The sequence below is a fragment of the Muntiacus reevesi genome, chromosome 4, assembly GCF_963930625.1.
Source record: "Muntiacus reevesi chromosome 4, mMunRee1.1, whole genome shotgun sequence".
Classification (NCBI taxonomy): domain Eukaryota; kingdom Metazoa; phylum Chordata; class Mammalia; order Artiodactyla; family Cervidae; genus Muntiacus; species Muntiacus reevesi.
Window position 1 is genome coordinate 33,403,092 of NC_089252.1, and position 17,836 is coordinate 33,420,927.

The following is a 17,836-nucleotide window of genomic DNA, read 5'->3' on the forward strand; positions in this document are numbered from 1 at the left end:
CACTGTATCAAGTAAAACTGTTTTCCAAAAAATGGAAATTACGTGCTATGTTTCATCTTGAACTGGAACCTTATTTACCTAGAGTCCAAGGTGAATATGCACGCGTGTTTCAAGAAGCAGTTCTGGGCCATAGAAGTCTGTTTATAGGGAGGACCAAGAATCCTGCTAGGATAGTCAGTGTTGTGGGAGAGGGGCGGTTCTCAGAAGGTGGTGTCTGTCAATTCAGTTCTCTAATTCGGTTCCTATAGACTTATCTCCAATTTTAGAGTACTGGGGAGACAACAAAGGAGGGAGTAAAAACTGCACTGAGAACTATTTACAATAGCCAAGACATGGAAGCAACCTAAATATCCATCGATAGAGGAAAGGATAAAGATGTGCTACATATATACATTGGAATATTACTCAGCCATTAAAAATAATGTCACTTGCAATCACATGGATGGCCCTAGAGAGGGTCATACTGAGTGAAGTAAGTCAGACAGAGAAGGAGAAATACCATACATATGACGTCCCTTATATGTGGAATCTAAAAAGAAATGATACAAATGAATTTACTTAAAAAACAGAAAGAGACTCACATAAAACAAACTTATGGTTGCTGGGGGGAAGGAATAGTTAGGGACTTTGGGAAGGTCATGTACACACTGCTATATTTAAAATGGATGACAACAAAGACCTATTGTATAGCACATGGAACTCTGCTCAATGTTATGTGGCAGCCTGGATGGGAGGGGGTTTGGGGGAGAATGGATACATGTATATGTGTGGCTGAACCCCTTCCCTATTCACCTGAAACTACCACAACACTGTCAATTGGCTAACCCCAATACAAAATGTTTCTGTTGTTTAGAAAAACAAAGCTAAACAAAACTGCACTAAGAGATTAAGAACCCTTGGAATTCAACATTTCATCAGTAACAGGAGACTGATTCTTGGCACAAATCTCAGTATCCTTGATTCAGGTATTTACCATCTTTGGGTGGATGTTGGCAGCAGGGCACCTGCATGTCCCTGAAAGTGAAGGGGCTCCCTAAATTTTGTTGCTTAGTACCTGGTCCCAGCCCTGGTTAGCAGTCATAGACAGCAAGATGGCAATTTTGGTGACAATAAGATGCTAGTAGGTGGGTGGGGGGTGGAGTGGTGAGCTGCATAGGAGGCCATTGTGTGCAGTCTGCAAAAAATCCATGAAGAGAGAGTCACTCCATGAGCACATAGGGGGCAAATATCAGGGTGGCCTCAGAATATGATTGCTGCCTTACATCCTTGGAGGTATTAACATATGCAGACTTCAGTGTTAATGGAGAGATGTGAATTCCTCTTCCACACATTAAAATGTATTTGTTGCATTTCATTCCTCCTGGAAAACTACAGAGAAGTTCCAGCGATGCAACTGTGTTATTTCCCACTAAGTGTTTGCTTTATAATGAAGGAAAACAGGCATATTTCTTAAGGAACAGGTGTAGTGCTAGTGGATAGGAGAATAGCAAACAGTAGGGGCCCGCTGCCTTGGCAACAGTCTGGTGTCCTAGCAACAAGCATATTCATTTGCCTGGCCTGCCCTGTGGAGTTCTGTCAACAGAGGTAAAGAGCTCACCCACTAAACTTAAGTGGCAGGCTTTCTGTTCCAGGGTGAAGCTAGGCCAGTAAGTGTAAACTTGGAAGTGGAGGAGAAAATGAATCATTCTGCCAAGAAGCCAGTGGTTTGGAAACTAAGAGGTCAGCAATGTAGGAGTTAAATTGATTCACATTTACTCTTTATCTAGATGTGTTGGACATACACTTCTTTCTTTATTTGTTCGCTCTCCTAAAGGAAAGATAAAAAATATGGTGGTGGTGGCTAAATTAGTCATGACTGTGGCTCTGCCCCCCAGGCTTTCTTTGGGTTTAGAAGTGTGTTATTTTCCCCAAACTTCATTTGACCTGTGCCTCTCTGTTTGAAGCCACAAACACTAGGAGAAAGAGGACAGGACAGTGGCAGTAATTTAAATGTGGGAGCTTCCCTTTTCCCACATAGTTTCATGGTCATCGTTAAATTCTGTGAGAATGATTGAGAAGATTTTTGATCTGGAAAATGTCCAAAATATTTCATGAGACCCATAGGAAATTTCAAATGATTGGAACTAGCTATGGGATAGGATAAAGGGCAAATTTTCTGAAGTTGAGACCAGGGCAGAAACTATATATATACATATATATATATATATACACACACACACACACACACACACACATTTTATGTATAATTTCAAAGAATGCATCAAAAGGAATTAAATACTTAAAACTTATATTCCTTTAGAATGGTTTAACTCTTTTATTAGTGGGTGTCATAGTCTAGTAGGTTATATACACACATACACAAAGTGTTTAAAAGTCTTTCATAACTAAATCAACCAGAAGCCAAAAAGAAAAAATATCATTAATAATGAATCTTAGGGAATTCCCTGGTGGTCCAGTGATTGGAACTCTGTGCTTTCACTGCCAAGGGCCCAGGTTCAGTCCTTGGTCAAGGAACTAAAAACCCACAAGCCACACAGTACAGCAAGAAAAAAAGTTTTAAAAAAAAGAATTTTAGCTGTTAGTTTCTAAAAGAAATTCAGTCTTTCATTTTGACTCAGAATGATATCATAAAGTTCTAGTGAATTCATATTTTAAAAAAATAGCAAAGAGAGTAATGAAACAAATTATAAAGTTAGTTTAAAAATTCAAGTGGATGTCTGAAAAATGTCTTTGGTAACTGTGGAGATCATTGTTCATAACAAAGAACATGCTGAGTAACTATGCTGGGATCATTATGACAACTTAGGCTTTTAAAATGAATTCTTACACATTTGAAATGAATTCCTTACATCCTGGTGACAGACCAACCAATTTAAAGACTGAAACTGCAAACAGATGGTTTTATATTTCAGATGTTTACCTGTAATTGATTAGTAAAGTAAAGCACATAGAGATGAGACTATTTTTTGGAGTATGATGTCAAGGAAAAAAAAATGATACTGAGTGAAGATATAAGGCAAGTTTCGGCAGAGCATTAGGAGAACCTGGAAATAATCACAGGTAAAGCCAATCATATAAGGCAGAGTCTTGAAGAAGTTAGGGAAAGAAAATCTTTGTTAAATGTGAACCAAGAGGAAGTTACTTATATGTATGTTAATGGTTTAAATAAACACCCAAATATATTTTACTTTAAGCAATTCCTTTAATTAAACGTAAACAGCAAACTCAATCATGTCAGCTTCTATTTTAGTAACATGTTTAAAGGAGGTTACAAATCTCCTAGTAACAGAGCTAGCCACAGTTTTTCTTAGGAAAAAAATTTATTTCTCTAGAAGTTTGTTCTAAAAGACAATGTATTTATAGAAAATGAAATTTAACACCAAAGAGGTACTATTTTGCAAAGTATGTGACTGTTGGCTTGAGGTATGCTCATCAAAATGCATTTAGTTTTCCAAAGGACAATTCTATACAAGGTTTGACCAAAGGTTTAATAAAAGTTTCACAGTCCTGTTAAAGATTTCCTAAGAGTCCCCATCTCACTTGCTTCCATTTTACTTCTGCTTCTCTGTGGTCACTATGAATGCGCAAGAAGCAATTTTGCAAGCATTTATATGGCTGTGAGCCATGTATGAGTCAATTAGATTGCCTATTTTTTAAATCTCTCTAACAGTTTATAAAACAGACTAACCCCTTCTCTCACACTGCATCAGGCCTGGATTCTGCCCTTTTGAGGAAGAATACATTACACCAAAAAAAAAAAAAAAAAACCCACGGTGAGATCAGGGCAGAACGTCAGTATCAAACTCTTTCCTTTTAAAAGTGATCTACAAATTCTTGAGATCTCTTTGAAACACATGTGCAATGCTCAGAAAACAGCGATTCTTTTTTTTTTTAAACAGCGATTCTTTGGTAACAGGGCCCCACAGATTCCCAGGCCCTAATCACCCCCCTCCAACACCTTATTCTTCTAGATTTGTTTGTTTTAGATGGACTAAACCATGTTGCTTATCAAAATTGCAAATAACTTCCCATGAGAAACCCACTTTCCATGAATACAGGTCTCTAGAGATAGACGTTTCAGGGATGTGAAACACAATCTGTTCAATATTACTCTAGGCCGGTATTAAATATAATGAACCAATAAAAAGAGTGGCATGGATAAAACAAAAACTATTCATGTTATTTGTATTTCAACAGGAGGTTGAAAAAATGTTTTAAGTGCCTTCGAGAGCAGCAGACTTGCCTTCCTTCCTCTTTTCTTCCTTCCTTCTGCCCTTCATTCCTGGGTGCAGATGCAGCCAATATCGGCATGAGTTTGTATTCTCTGACCCCAGGGTAGATGCTGAGGCTACTAGTGGTGCTCCTGCTGCTGCTACTGCTAAGTTGCTTCAGTCGTGTCCGACTCTGTGCGACCCCATAGACGGCAGCCCACCAGGCTTCCCCATCCCTGGGATTCTTCAGGCAAGAACACTGGAGTGGGTTGCCATTTCCTTCTCCAATGCATGAAAGTGAAAAGTGAAAGTGAGGTCGCTCAGTCGTGTCCGACTCTTCGCGACCCCATGGACTGCAGCCTACCAGGCTCCTACTAGTGATGAGACGTGGACTAATAGTGTGCTGAAAAAAATTTAACCTGGAATTTCTGCTTCATGGACCTACTTGACAGGCCTTGGTGAGATAACTGGATGCTATTTTATCCTACATATACATTCTGTATTTGGCAATACAGCACTTGATGTGGGCCATTCATCAGTTACATTGAAACAGGAATGGACCTCTGCTTGTTCATCATTTAGAGCCCAAGAATTGAGAGGAGCATGGTGTACAATACATAGAAACACCATGTGCTCAGTCCTGTCTGCCTCTGTTGTGATACCATGGACTGTAGCCTGCCATTTTCCTTTTGTCTATGGGATTTCCAGGCAAGAAAACTGGAATGAGTTGCCATTTTCTTCTCCCGGGGATCTTCCTGACCCACAGATCAAACCCATGTCTTTTGTATTGCAGGCAGATTCTTTACTGCTGAGCCCTTGGGGAAGCCCATGGCATACAATAGGCACTCAACTCACTGGAAAAGACCCTGATGCTGGGAAAGATTGGAGGCAGGAGGAGAAGGGGATGACAGAGGATAAGATGGTTGGATGGCATCACTGACTCGATGGACAGAAGTTTGAGCAAGCTCTAGGAGTTGGTGATGCACAAGGAAGCCTGGCATGCTGCAGTCCATGGAGTTGCAAAGAGTTGGACAGGACTGAACGACTGAACTGAAAGTGGCTTTGATTTGCTCTTTCTGAAGATTTCCAAATGCAAATAGAGAAAGAAAACAGTCATGCTAAAGCTATTTGTCCTTATCCAAACACACCATGTTCTCTACATCTCCTTATATTTTGACCCATTGCTTACTCAGTGTAGAATGTTTTTGAACAGCCTTTTACTTACAGATTACTCCAACCTTCAGATGGAGAGATAACCCTTCTGTGATGCTTTGACTGACTCCTCTGTTTTGTGATGTTTCTTCCTACACACATAGCTTCTTATACTCACAGTTCTCTTATGGCATTGGGATTGTTTATTGACCTAATAGGATGTCCTCTCCCTAAGCTGTGAATTCCTTAATAGTAAGGAATATACCTTTTCATCATGGTAGTCCCAATTCTAGCATGGGTCTGTTTTGTTGGGATACATGCTATGTCCATTGAATAAAAACTGTTTCCTTTCACATCCCAACAGGAAAGTCAGACACCTGATCAAGCAATTTGGTTATAGTATAATGCATTTTATAGTAGAAATATGATACAGTGAGAGAACAAAGGAGGGGATGGTCACTTTTTCCTAGAGTTTGGGATTAGAATGCATAGAGAAGATAACATTTGGCCTGTCCTTGGAACATGACAAGGAGTTCACCAATGGATGACCTAGAAGAGAGAACACAATGAGCAAAGTCAAGAAGATTTAAAAGTGCACAGTATCAGGGCCTTCCAAGGTGGTCCAATGGTTAAGAGCCCCCTCTTCCAATTCAGAGGACGTGGATTTGATTCTTGGTCGGAGAACTAAGATCCCTCATGCACCAAGGCCACTAAGCTCTTGCACGCAACTACTGAGCCCACAGGCCACAGTGAATGATCTCACCGGCCACAGCAAAGATCCTGCATGCTGCAACTAAGACCAGACGCAACCAAATAAATATTTTAAAAAAATAAAAGTATTGTGCATGGGGCTGGAAGTTTGCTTCCAGACAAGGTGGAATTTCAAGAAGCAGATTTATCTTCTCATCTGAACCAACTGTAAAACCAGATAAAATATATGAAATGATGTTTTCAAGATCTTATACAGAGGTAACAAAGGACAGTGACAGATACCAAATAGGAAATGAGGAAGATGAGCCCTGTTATTGTCCCAACTTACCTGGAGTTTTCAGGCTATGGTTTTGGGAGAAGGAAGCCAGGCAGGGCTCACTGGCCTGCCCAAGTCAGGGAGATGAAGCTGGGCATCTCAGGAAGCTTCATTTCCTAGAACCTGAAGAGATTCCTTTTGGAATCTTCAGCTGAATGCTGATTAAGATATTCATGTGAAGAAATTACCTGACACTGGAGAAAGAACCACCAAAAGAATGAAAAGGAATAATCCCTGGAGTTAATCCATGGATGAAATGGCTTTGGTTCCATTTCCATCAGCTGGAATGGAAAATCTCATCATTCACAGAGATTGAACAGATAGGGTTTGCACGAGTAGTAGGACAAAATTAGGACTAGACTCAAAGTTGTTCTAGTTCCCACTAATGAAGCTGGAAAGCTGGAACTGTGTATTGGATTTTTTATTACTGTGTAACCCAGACACACAAATGTAGCAGTTTAAAGCAACACTGAATTTATCTCACAGTGGTTGTAGGTCAGGAGTCCAGGTACAGGCTAGCTGGTTCCTCTACTCAGAGCTCATCAGGCTGAAACGAAGTGAGCCTATTAGCTGGACTGATTCTCATCTGAGTCTTGGAGTCCTCTTCCAAGGACTGTTGGAAGAGTTGTTGGCAGAATTTACCTTCTTGCAACTATAAGACAGAGATCCCTGTTTTATTTGGATTAAAGGGATACAAATAGAAACATGGTTTCTATGCTTTATTTAAACTGATAAATTGTCAACACCAGCAAACTGTGATAAGTTCTACATATGTAAAATGTCATACTTAAAAACGTATGCAAGGTGATTTATGCAAACGAACCATAGATACATAACAATGAAATTGTAAAATGGTTCAAATAACCCACTGGAAAACAGGAAAAAGAACACAGAGAAGCAAAAAAGAGAGAATGAACATAAAACAAAAACTGGCACATTCAACTCCTAAAATAATAATTACATTAAATGTTACTGGTCTAAAGTACCAGTAAAGACTTACTATAAAGCTAAAATAATCAAGACAGTTTAGTATTGGTGGAAGAATAAAAAAACAGATCAATGGAACAGAAGAAAGAGCCCAGAAAAACACTCACATAGTCAACTGATCTTTGACAAAAAACCAAAGGCAATGAGATGGAGCAATGACTGTCTTTTAAACAAATGGTACTGGGACAACTGGACATCTACATGCAAAAAAATTAATTTGGACAGAGACCTTATATCTTTCATAAAAGTTAACTCAAAATGGATCACAGATATAAAGTATAAAATGCAAACTGTAAAATTCCTAGAAGTTAACATAGGAGAAAACCCATAATCTTGAATATGTAAAAACTTTTTAGATATTATGATGACAGCAAAGGCATGATGCATGAAATGAATAACTGATAAGTTGGATTTGTTAAAATTAAGAACTTCTACCCTGAGAAACACAATGTCAACAGAATGAGCAGACATGTCACAGAATGGAAGAAAATATTTGCAAATATTTTTCAAAATATCTGATAAAAGACTGCTGTCCAAAATATACAAAGAACACAAAGCTCAACAATTAGAAAATGAACAACCTGACTTTTAAAAAATTGGCAAAAGACCTCAATGGACAACTCACTAAAGAAGATACAGATAGCAAATAAGCATATGAAAAGACGCTCAATATCTTAGGTCATTAAAAAGTTAAATTAAAACAATAATGAGATACCATTACCTACCTCCTAGAATAACCATGTTTTTTTTTGTTTGTTTGTTTTTAGAATAACCATATGTTTTTGAAAACCCTTAAAAATTATATAATAATTTGGTCTCTTATACTAGAGAAAAAAATTTTCCTAGCTTCTTCTTTTAATACAGTGAAAATGGTACAGAGTCATTACTTGTATATTAAGACAGACACGCACTCAGAAATACATAGAAACACATGCAAATTAACAGACTACAAAGTCAGAGACTTTGTTCAAAATTTGTTTCTGTTACATACTAGCTTCCTGATATATATAAGTTAATTCATGTTCTGAGGCTGAATGACTTTATCTATACAATGGAGATATGTCAGAGGGTTATGATAATTTAAAAAAGATAAATAAAATTCTATAGAGGTACAAAGCACTTAGTAAGGACTTAATAAACATTTATAAATAAATATTCATTAAAATTATAAATTTTAATTATTATTAGTAAATTCACCCAACACTTTCTCTGACATTATATTTCATATAATGTATGAAATTTAAAATTAATAAATCTTACTATCTTAGTGAAATAGCTGTGTCTGTTTCTTAATCATGAAAAAATACAAAAGGCATTTTTCATTAATTGTTTAATCTTTTAGGATGCTTCAATTTGAAAATCTAGTCATTAGATTTTAATAGTGAGAAACTAAATAATGAAATGAACAATCCACTTATTAATTATTGTGTTTTTATATTTCACAAATGCTAGTTCTTAGTCATTATGAACGCATTTTCCCTTTCCCAACTGCCTATTTAATGAAAAATACACAAAACTCCAGTTTATTTAGAGTGCAAGCAATTGAGATAATCAAATAATTGAAAATTTTCTATACTTCGTATTTTGAAACAAAATCCCAATCAAAATTAATCCCAAATAGGCAAGCTGATTTGGAGAACTTTTTATTTTATTTATTATTATTTTTGGCTACACTACTCACCTTGTGGGATCTCTGTTCCATGCCCAGGGATTGAACCCTGACCCTCAGCAGTGAGAGTGCAAAGTCCTAACCACTGGACCACCAGGGAATTCCATTGGAGAAATGAAAAAAAAAAAATTTCCAGGTAGCTTCTATGAACAGTCTGGTTCCTATTAATACATGATGTTAAAAAGGATGAAGTTGAAGTTCACTAAACATCTTTGAATTATTGGTATGATCTGTGGTAATCAAATTCATTTAAAATAAAATTTATTATGTATTAATTACTTTTGTCAGTCTCACACATTTCGAAAAGCACAAACACTGTGTGCAGAGAGTGTAAAAATATCTTTTGTGTAGGCTAAAAGAGCTAGATTACACAATAAAAATACATTCCAACTGACCTTATCTGAAATAGAAAATATGTATATACATCTTGAGCTGTAATGAAGATTGGATATGAATTCTGAGAACTTGAAGACTTGTATTTAGGGGCAAAGTATTTTAGAAATAGCTGAGGAAAGATTTTCAGCTTTTCAAATTTAGTCTTTAAAAGATAAGATGTATCATGTATATTTGTGGGAATATTTTGTATCCTTAAAATACCTTTAAATGAACATGGCTTCACTGAAGATAATGTGGACAGACTGAATCATCTTGTTGAAAATAGAAAGCGGGGGAATTAGTATAAAGGCTAAAGGACTTCTAAAAATAGTTTGCTTGTAATATAAGTCAAATCATGATGCCTTAAACTTACAGTGATATATGTCAAGTATATCTCAATAAAACTGAAAGAATAAAAATTGCTAAAATGCCAGCTGCTTTTCTCCATAAAGTAAAATAGGAATTTGAAAGTATCAACTTTTCCAATTAAATTAAATTCTTTATGTGATAAATCTTATAGGTACATATAAAAGGCAATATTAATAACTGGCATTTGCTTAGAATTCTACAGCTTATTATTTCTTATTGGTTATCTTTTTGTTTTTCACAAGAACTGAGGCAGGCATTATCAAAATCTTCATATTCCAGATGAAAAATCTGAGACGCAGGAAACATACTTTTCATTTTCATCATTCAACTTTTCTACCAAATCACAACAAAGATAGTTTTCCCTTTCTTTAGACAATAAGGACTGTTTTCTGGTTTTGTAGTGTTCATTTTGTTTTTTTTAAAGTCCCATGACAGGGAAATGACAGTCATAAATAGTAAAGAGAGGTTGCTATTTTCTCCACCATTGAAACAGCAGCTAATGCTGCCTTCTTAGGACTAAAAACAACCTAACAAAACTCTGTACTATTCTAAGACCCAGAAATAGAGATCAAGTCGATCTTGGCTCCCTCTGGAATTTAGGTTGGCATTTAGGGAGTGGGAGTGTGTACTCTGGCATTAGGGATCACTCTGATGCTCAGTCCCCCTGGTGTTTACGAGAACATTAGTTTTGGAGAACACAGGGCCAGGAAACGGGCTAGAGGTCCTAAAATGTAAGGAAAAAGCACAAGCAAGTTTTCATATAGGACTTCAAATTTCATTCAGTCTACTGTTTCTACTACCATCACAGGATCCTTTCTAAAATTTTACTCTTTTGCTAATGTGAGATTATCTTGTTTTTGGAGGACATATGTTTCAGTCACTACATAGCTCTCAACTTATTCCATAAGCCAAATAGTTCTGTTTTTAGAAACATATAAACTACTGTAGTTACCAGAAAAATTAGATTTAGACATGTGAAAAAGTGAAAGCAGTGACAGATTTTATTTTCTTGGGCTCCAAAATTACTGTGGACGGTGACTGCAGCCATGAAATTAAAAGACACTTGTTCTTTGGAAGGAAAGCTATGACCAACCTTGTTGTTCAGTCGCTCAGTTGTACCCAACTCTTTGCGACCCCATAGACTGTAGCATGCCAGGCTTCCATGTCCTTATCATCTCCCAGAGCTTGCTCAAACTCATGTCTGTTGAGTCAGTGATGCCATCCAACCATCTCATCCTCTGTTGTCCCCTTTTCCTCCTGCCTTCAATCTTACCCAGCATCAGGGTCTTTTCCAATGAGTTGGTTCTTCTCATCAGGTGGGTAAAGTATTGAAGCTTCAGCCTCAGCATCAGTCCCTCCAATGAATATTCAGGATTGACTTACTTTAAAATTGACTGGTTGGATCTCCTTGCAATCCAAGGGACTCGCAAGAGTCTTTTCCAACACCACAGTTCAAAAGCATCAATTTGTCGGTGCTCAGCTGAAATAAAGATACTGTGTTACTGGACTCTGTACAGTACAGTACACAAAAGCACAACCACTTGTAGAGGTTACACACATGTGACAATATATACCAGACACATGAACCAACTTATGCAACTGGACATGCAAATGTATATTTGCATCTTCGAATGTTCGCAACTTCAAGGTTCGAATGTAGGGGGCTTAATATGATGTGTATATGATGTGTCATTTTTCCGTAGCTGCTTTTAACACTTTTTTTATATTTCAATTCAGTTCAGTTCAGTCACTCAGTTGTGTCTGACTCTTTGCGACCCCATGAACTGCAGCATGCCAGGTCTCCCTGTCCATCGCCAGCTCCCAGAGCTTGCTCAAACTCATGTCCCTTGAGTCAGTGATGCCATCCAACCATCTCCTCCTCTGCGTCCCCTTCTCCTCCTGCCTTCAATCTTTCCCAGCATCAGGGTTTTTTCCAATGAGTCAGCTCCTCGCATCAGGTGACCAAATTATTGGACTTTCAACTTCAACATCAGTCTTTCCAATGAACACTCAGGACTGATCTCCTTTAGGATGGACTGGTTGGATCTCCTTGCAGTCCAAGGGACTCTCAAGAGTCTTCTCCAACACCACAGTTCAAAAGCATCAATTCTTTGACACTCAGCTTTCTTTATAGTCCAACTCTCACATCCATACATGACTACTGGAAAAACCATAGCCTTGACTAGACAGACCTTTGTTGGCAAAGTACTGTCTCTGCTTTTTAATATGCTGTTTAGGTTGGTCGTAACTTTTCTTCCAAGGAGCAAGTGTCTTTTAATTCACGGCTGCAGTTACCATCTGCAGTGATTTTGGAGCTCCCCCCCCCCCCCCAAATAAAGTCTGCCACTGTTTCCCCATATATTTGCCATGAAGTGATGGGACTAGATGCCATGATCATTTTCTGAATGTTGAGTTTTAAGCCAACTTTTTCACTCTTCTCTTTAACTTTCATCAAGAGGCCTTTTAGTTCTTCTTCGCTTTCTGCCACAAGTGTGGTGTCATCTGCATATCTGAGGTTATTGATATTTCTCTCAGCAATCTTGATTCCAGCTTGTTCTTCATCCAGCCCAGTGTTTCTCATGACATTTAGTTAACAATAGTTTGATTATAATGTGTCTGGGTTGTCGTTTTCTTTGAGTTTATTCTGTTTTATGTCCTATGAAATTCTTGAATCTGAAAGTTAATGTCTCTCACCAATTTGGAGTTTTCAGCCATTGTTTCCTGAAATATATTTTTCTGAACCAATTTCTTTATAGGACTCTATTACAAATGTTAGACTTGTGATATAGTCCCTCCTCATATTCAGTTTTTCTAAGCTTCTCTTCGTTCTTCAGATTGGAGAATTTCTGTTAATCTGTCTTCAAGTTCATTGACTTGTCATCTTCTTTCTGTTTTTCAGTTCATTAGTAATTTTAAATATCAGAGAATGTATGTTTTAATATAATTTTGTCCTTTTTTGTAATTTACTTTCTTTGCTAAGACCTCCTAGCATTCCATTAATTTTATCTCATATGTGTTTACCTTTACCTCGTGAAGTCTCAGTGGTAAGAAATCTGCCTGTCAATGTAGGAGACAGCAAGAGATGCAGGTTCAATCCCTGGATCAGGAAGATCCCCTGGTAGAGAAAATGGCAACCGACTTCAGTATTCTTGCCTGGAAAATTCCACGGACAGGGGAGCCTGGTGGGCTACAATCCATGGAATCACAGAGTAGAACCTGACTAAGCACACACATGCATGAAATTTATTATAGTATCTGCTTTAAAGTCTCCTTCATTATTTCAACATATGTGTCTTCTTGGGGTTGGCATCTGGTGATTGTCTTTTCTCTTGAAAATTAGTCATGCTTTCCTGGTCCTTTGCTTACCAAGTAATTTTGGATTATATTCTGGATTCTTTGACTATTGAATTGTGTGGATATGAATCCTGTTAAAATTCTCTAAAGGATGTTATTCATTATTATTATCTCTATTACTATTTTAGCAGGTGACTGAACCAGTTAGCTTCGGCCTACAAGTTTTGAAAATCACTCTCTAGACGGCTGGCAAGACAGCTGGGTGTGCACCAGCCTTGAACCTGCAAGCAGACTCTCCCTGCCCCCAGGGACTCCAGCCGTGCCATGGCAGATTTTCAGCGCAACAGCTGCACTAACTTCTTGTGCACCCAAAAGGGAATGCTTCTGTTTGTTGAGATTATATTGTGCCTTGTGATTCTGACCCTCTACGGTGCCTCAACATCAGGCTATATCTCTCTGTCGCTGATTGAACTGATCCTAGCGATCATCTTCTTTATAATCTACACATGTGACCTGCACACCAGGATACAATTCATTCACTGGCCTTGGACTGATTTCTTCCGATCTCTCATAGCGGCCATCATCTACCTGATCACCTCCATTATTGTACTTGTTGAGAGAGGATATCGCTCCAGAATCGTTGCCGGGATACTGGGCCTAATCGCCGCGGCCCTTTTTGGCTATGATGCCTCTATTACTTGCCCAATGCGACAATAAAGACACACAGCAACACCTACTGACCCCGCTGTTACCCAGTGTTCATGAGCTGCCTTCATTTCTCCCTGTAATCTGCAAATAAATTAACTACTTTCCCACCCCACAACACTCTCAGCCAACCCCGAGCCCTTCCAGTATTGAGGTGCAAGTGCCACTATTTAGAGAATTTATCTTCCCAGCCTGCCCACCAGCCCTCCTGGGTGTGTCTTGGTCCCCTTTCCTCATACAGTATCCAAAAGGAGATGCCAATTCTGTCTGGTCTATACCTCAAGCACAACATGGGGCTTCCCTGGTGGCTCAGTGGTAAAGAATCTGCCTGCCTATTCAGGAGACACAGGTTCAATCCCTGGATGGGGAAGACCCCCTGGAGGAGGAAATGACAACCCACTCCAGTATTCTTGCCTGGAGAATCCCATGGACAGAGGAGACTGGTGGGGTGCAGGCAACAGGGTTGCAAAGAGTCTGAGATAACTGAGCCACAGGGAGGGAGAAGAGTGCCTCAGGTTTCATATTCCAGGCCCCAGGCTGTGGCTCACTCCAAATAACTTCCTCAATACGTGTGTGGGGAGGGGTGGTGGTGGGGGCTGGGGAATGTGGTTCTATGTAGGAATAAACAAATAACAGATAGTTAGAATAACAACCAAAAATGCACTTTCTGTGGGCAGTGGTTCTGATCTCAGTTCAGTTTCCTGACCTTGCTGATGCTCCTTCAACCACATCTATCTCTAAGAGGTTAGTCCGAGATCTGGTTGGTGGTTTAAATCTTAATTCAAGCCCCAAAGCTTTTGCTGCTTTATGCCTGTCCCATGCATATGCAGCTTCCCTGGTGGCTCAGATGATAAAGAACCTGCCTGCCACATAGAGAACAGACTTCTGAACATGGGGGATGGTTAGGAAGGAGAGTGTGGAATGAATGGAGAGAGTAGAATGGAAACATATACACTAGCATTTGTAAAATAGCTGGTGAGAATTTGCCCTACGACTCAGGGAGCTCAAGCCAGGGCTCTGGAACAGCCCAGAGGGTTGGGGTGTTGTGGGAGGTGGGAGGAAAGCTCAGAAGGGAGGGGACACGTGTATACCTATGGCTGATCCACGTTCATGTATGGCAGAAATGAACACAATATTATAATTATCCTTCAATTAAAAATAAATTAAAAATTAAAAAAGAATCTGCCTGCAATGTCAGAGACCCGGGTTTGATCCCTGGTTTGGGAAGATCCCCTGGAGAAGGGAATGGCTACCCACTCCAGTATTCTTGCCTGGAGAATCCCCTTGGACAGAGGAGCCTGATGGGCTACAGTCCATGGGGCCGCAGAGGGTCGGACATGACTGCCTATGTGTGCATATACAGCACAAGGGTAAGCCAGAGTCTTGTCTAGTTTCTGATACAATTTGGAGACATCCTCTTCTCCAGCTCACTTCTCTTCAGGATTTCTCCTACACTCTCTGCCCCAGAGAGGCCTCCTTCCCAGTCCTTTTGTGCAAAAAGGCAAGAGTTTTAGAGTAACTATCAATACTGCTGAACAGTTCTGCACTTAGGGCAAAGTCACAGGAGAAGAGAGTGGAAAAGATGGAAAACTCATTTTCAAATGCATTGCTCCTTCAAGTTTTGACTCCACTCTGCAATCCGCCTGATTTCATTTACTTTTAAGAGTCCTTGGCTAATTATTTTTGTGTGTTTTGTCCAGAGTTTTCATGGTAATCAGCAGGAGAGACGAGCCATAGTCAATACAGTTTTAACATGGTCAGAACTGGAAGTCACATCCTGATATTAGAAGAAAACAAATTTTAAGGATGTTTGTAAAGATGTGTAAAATGAACATAAGGAAGAGTAGGGTCTTGGTGATCACACGGTCCAATGGAGTTCCCTCAGTAGCTGGAGTAGGAAGGGGATTAGAGTACTAAGTATAGACAACACCAATCAAGTGAATTCTTGAAAATAAAACACCACGTCAGAGTTCAAGCATTCCAGTTATGGAAAGACCTCTTGATGCCCTTTCTCATATTCTTCTTTAGTGGGTAGTTTGTACAAACATCCTGTAGTGATGTCGTGTGTGTGTTAGTTGCTCAGTCATGTCCAACTTTTTGGGACCCCAGGGACTGTAGCTGTGACCGTCCAGCTGCTAGGCCCATAGAATTCTCCAGGCAAAATTACTAGAGTGGAGTAGCCATTCCCTTCTCCAGGAGATCTTCCTGACCCAAGGATTGAACCCAGATCCCCTGCATTCAGGCAACTTCTTTTCTGTCTGAGTCACTAGGGAGGCCCCTAGTGATGTTTAGGGTAGTGATTTAGAAATTATGCTGCTCAGAGCTTTAGGCATTCCATGGAGCCCTTTCTCAGCCAAAGCAGTGGGGAGAGGGTAGGTGTCCTGGTACTACTATTGGCTTCAATTATAGCAGCCTACTATTATCTGTTGTTCTTATTGGATCGTGTTGTAAGATGTCATAACAACTGAGATTTGCACTGGTTGAAAACAAAATAGAGAGCCACTTGCCTACAGTTGAGAGCCTGTCTTGATCATGATCAGTCCAGCAGTAGCATCTGTATGGTGCTTTCCAGTTCTTCTCTGATGCTTGTAAAACAGCTGAGATTTCTAGGTAAGAAGTGCATGCCAAGTCACTTCAGTGGTGTCCAACTCTTTGTGACCCTGTGGACCATAGCTCACCAGGCCCCTCTGTCCATGGGGTTTTCCAGGCAAGAATGCAGGAGTGGGTTGCCATGCCCTCCACCAGGGAATCTTCCCAACCCAGAGATCAGGTAGGTACTTTACCACTAGTGCCACTGGGATGCCTAAATATTCATGTAATCATATGAAATGATGAAAATGCATAATCACTCCTGAAATAAAGAATAAAAGTCAATCATGAATGAGATTGCTGGAAGTATTTCTAGTATTAAATTTTCATTAGTGTCAAACTAAGAAACAGAATTGATACCTGAGGCATACCACAATTTTTTTTTTTTTTTTTGGGGGGGGGGCCACCATGAGGCTTGCAGGATCTTAGTTCCCTGATCAGAGACTGAACCTTCATCCTCGGTAGTGAAAGAGTGAAGTCCTAACCACTGGACTGCCAGGGAATTCTCCATAACAACATGTTTTGAATCTGGAAAGCACAGTTGTGAATCCCCTTGTTTCCCTTCACTCACTGCCCACCGTTTGGGAACACAGTGGTTCACTAATGAGAAATCTAGACACCCACGGCCTTAACTGTGTGGAAACAGGTCGGAATGGTCAGAGTGTCCTTCCTGTCATTCACGGCCCCTCTTATTCAATTCAGTTTCTACAATCCCCAGAACACACTAAGGCTTAGGATGAAGAGGCTTGAGACCTTGGGATAGGTAGTCTTCTCCAAGATAAAGAATTTCAGGTGCAGTAATACCTTAATCTTTTAGAGTGCTGTGTGTCAGTTGTCTCATAAAACTGGGAAGAAAAATTAGGGGAAAATGTAATTGACAAGTTATGGGAGAAAAAAGAATTTCAGGTAGAGAAACAGTGAAAGTTGAGGGCAGGGGTAAATTTGTCCTTAAGGAAGAATAAATATAGTTAAATTCTCGAGGTTAAACATCCTCTTTCTAACAGAGAATCAGGAAGTAATTCCACTTCATTTCGAAAGAACTACACAAAAGAAATGCTTGCTAAGCAGAAAAAAGAAAAAACTAGAATGAGTCCTATGGATATCAAATCACAGAATATTACAGAAGAGAGGGACTTCCTTGGTCATCCAGTGACTAAGAGTCTGCACTGCCAACTTGGGGGGCCCAGGTTTTAGAAATCACATCCCATCTTCCCAAACTGAAGATGGGTGGTGATGGTTCTACTGCAATGTGAGTACAGTTAATACCACTTTTCTGAACACTTACACATGATGAAAGTGGTAAATTTTAGGTTATATGTATTTACTTCAATTAAAAAATGTTCCCCTAATCTATCTAAAAAGTCAAGAAAGTACATAGTATATGATTTCATTTCTATGAAGTTCTAAGACTCGTAGAACTAATCTATGGTGATAAGAATCACAATATAGATTAATTTA

The 17,836-nt window shown here is 39.2% G+C and overlaps 1 pseudogene; it reads left to right on the plus strand.

The window, feature by feature from the left end:
• The first annotated feature begins 13,408 nt into the window (after positions 1 to 13,408).
• LOC136167393 (proteolipid protein 2 pseudogene) lies at positions 13,409 to 13,801 on the plus strand (annotated as a pseudogene).
• Positions 13,802 to 17,836: the final 4,035 nt, after the last annotated feature.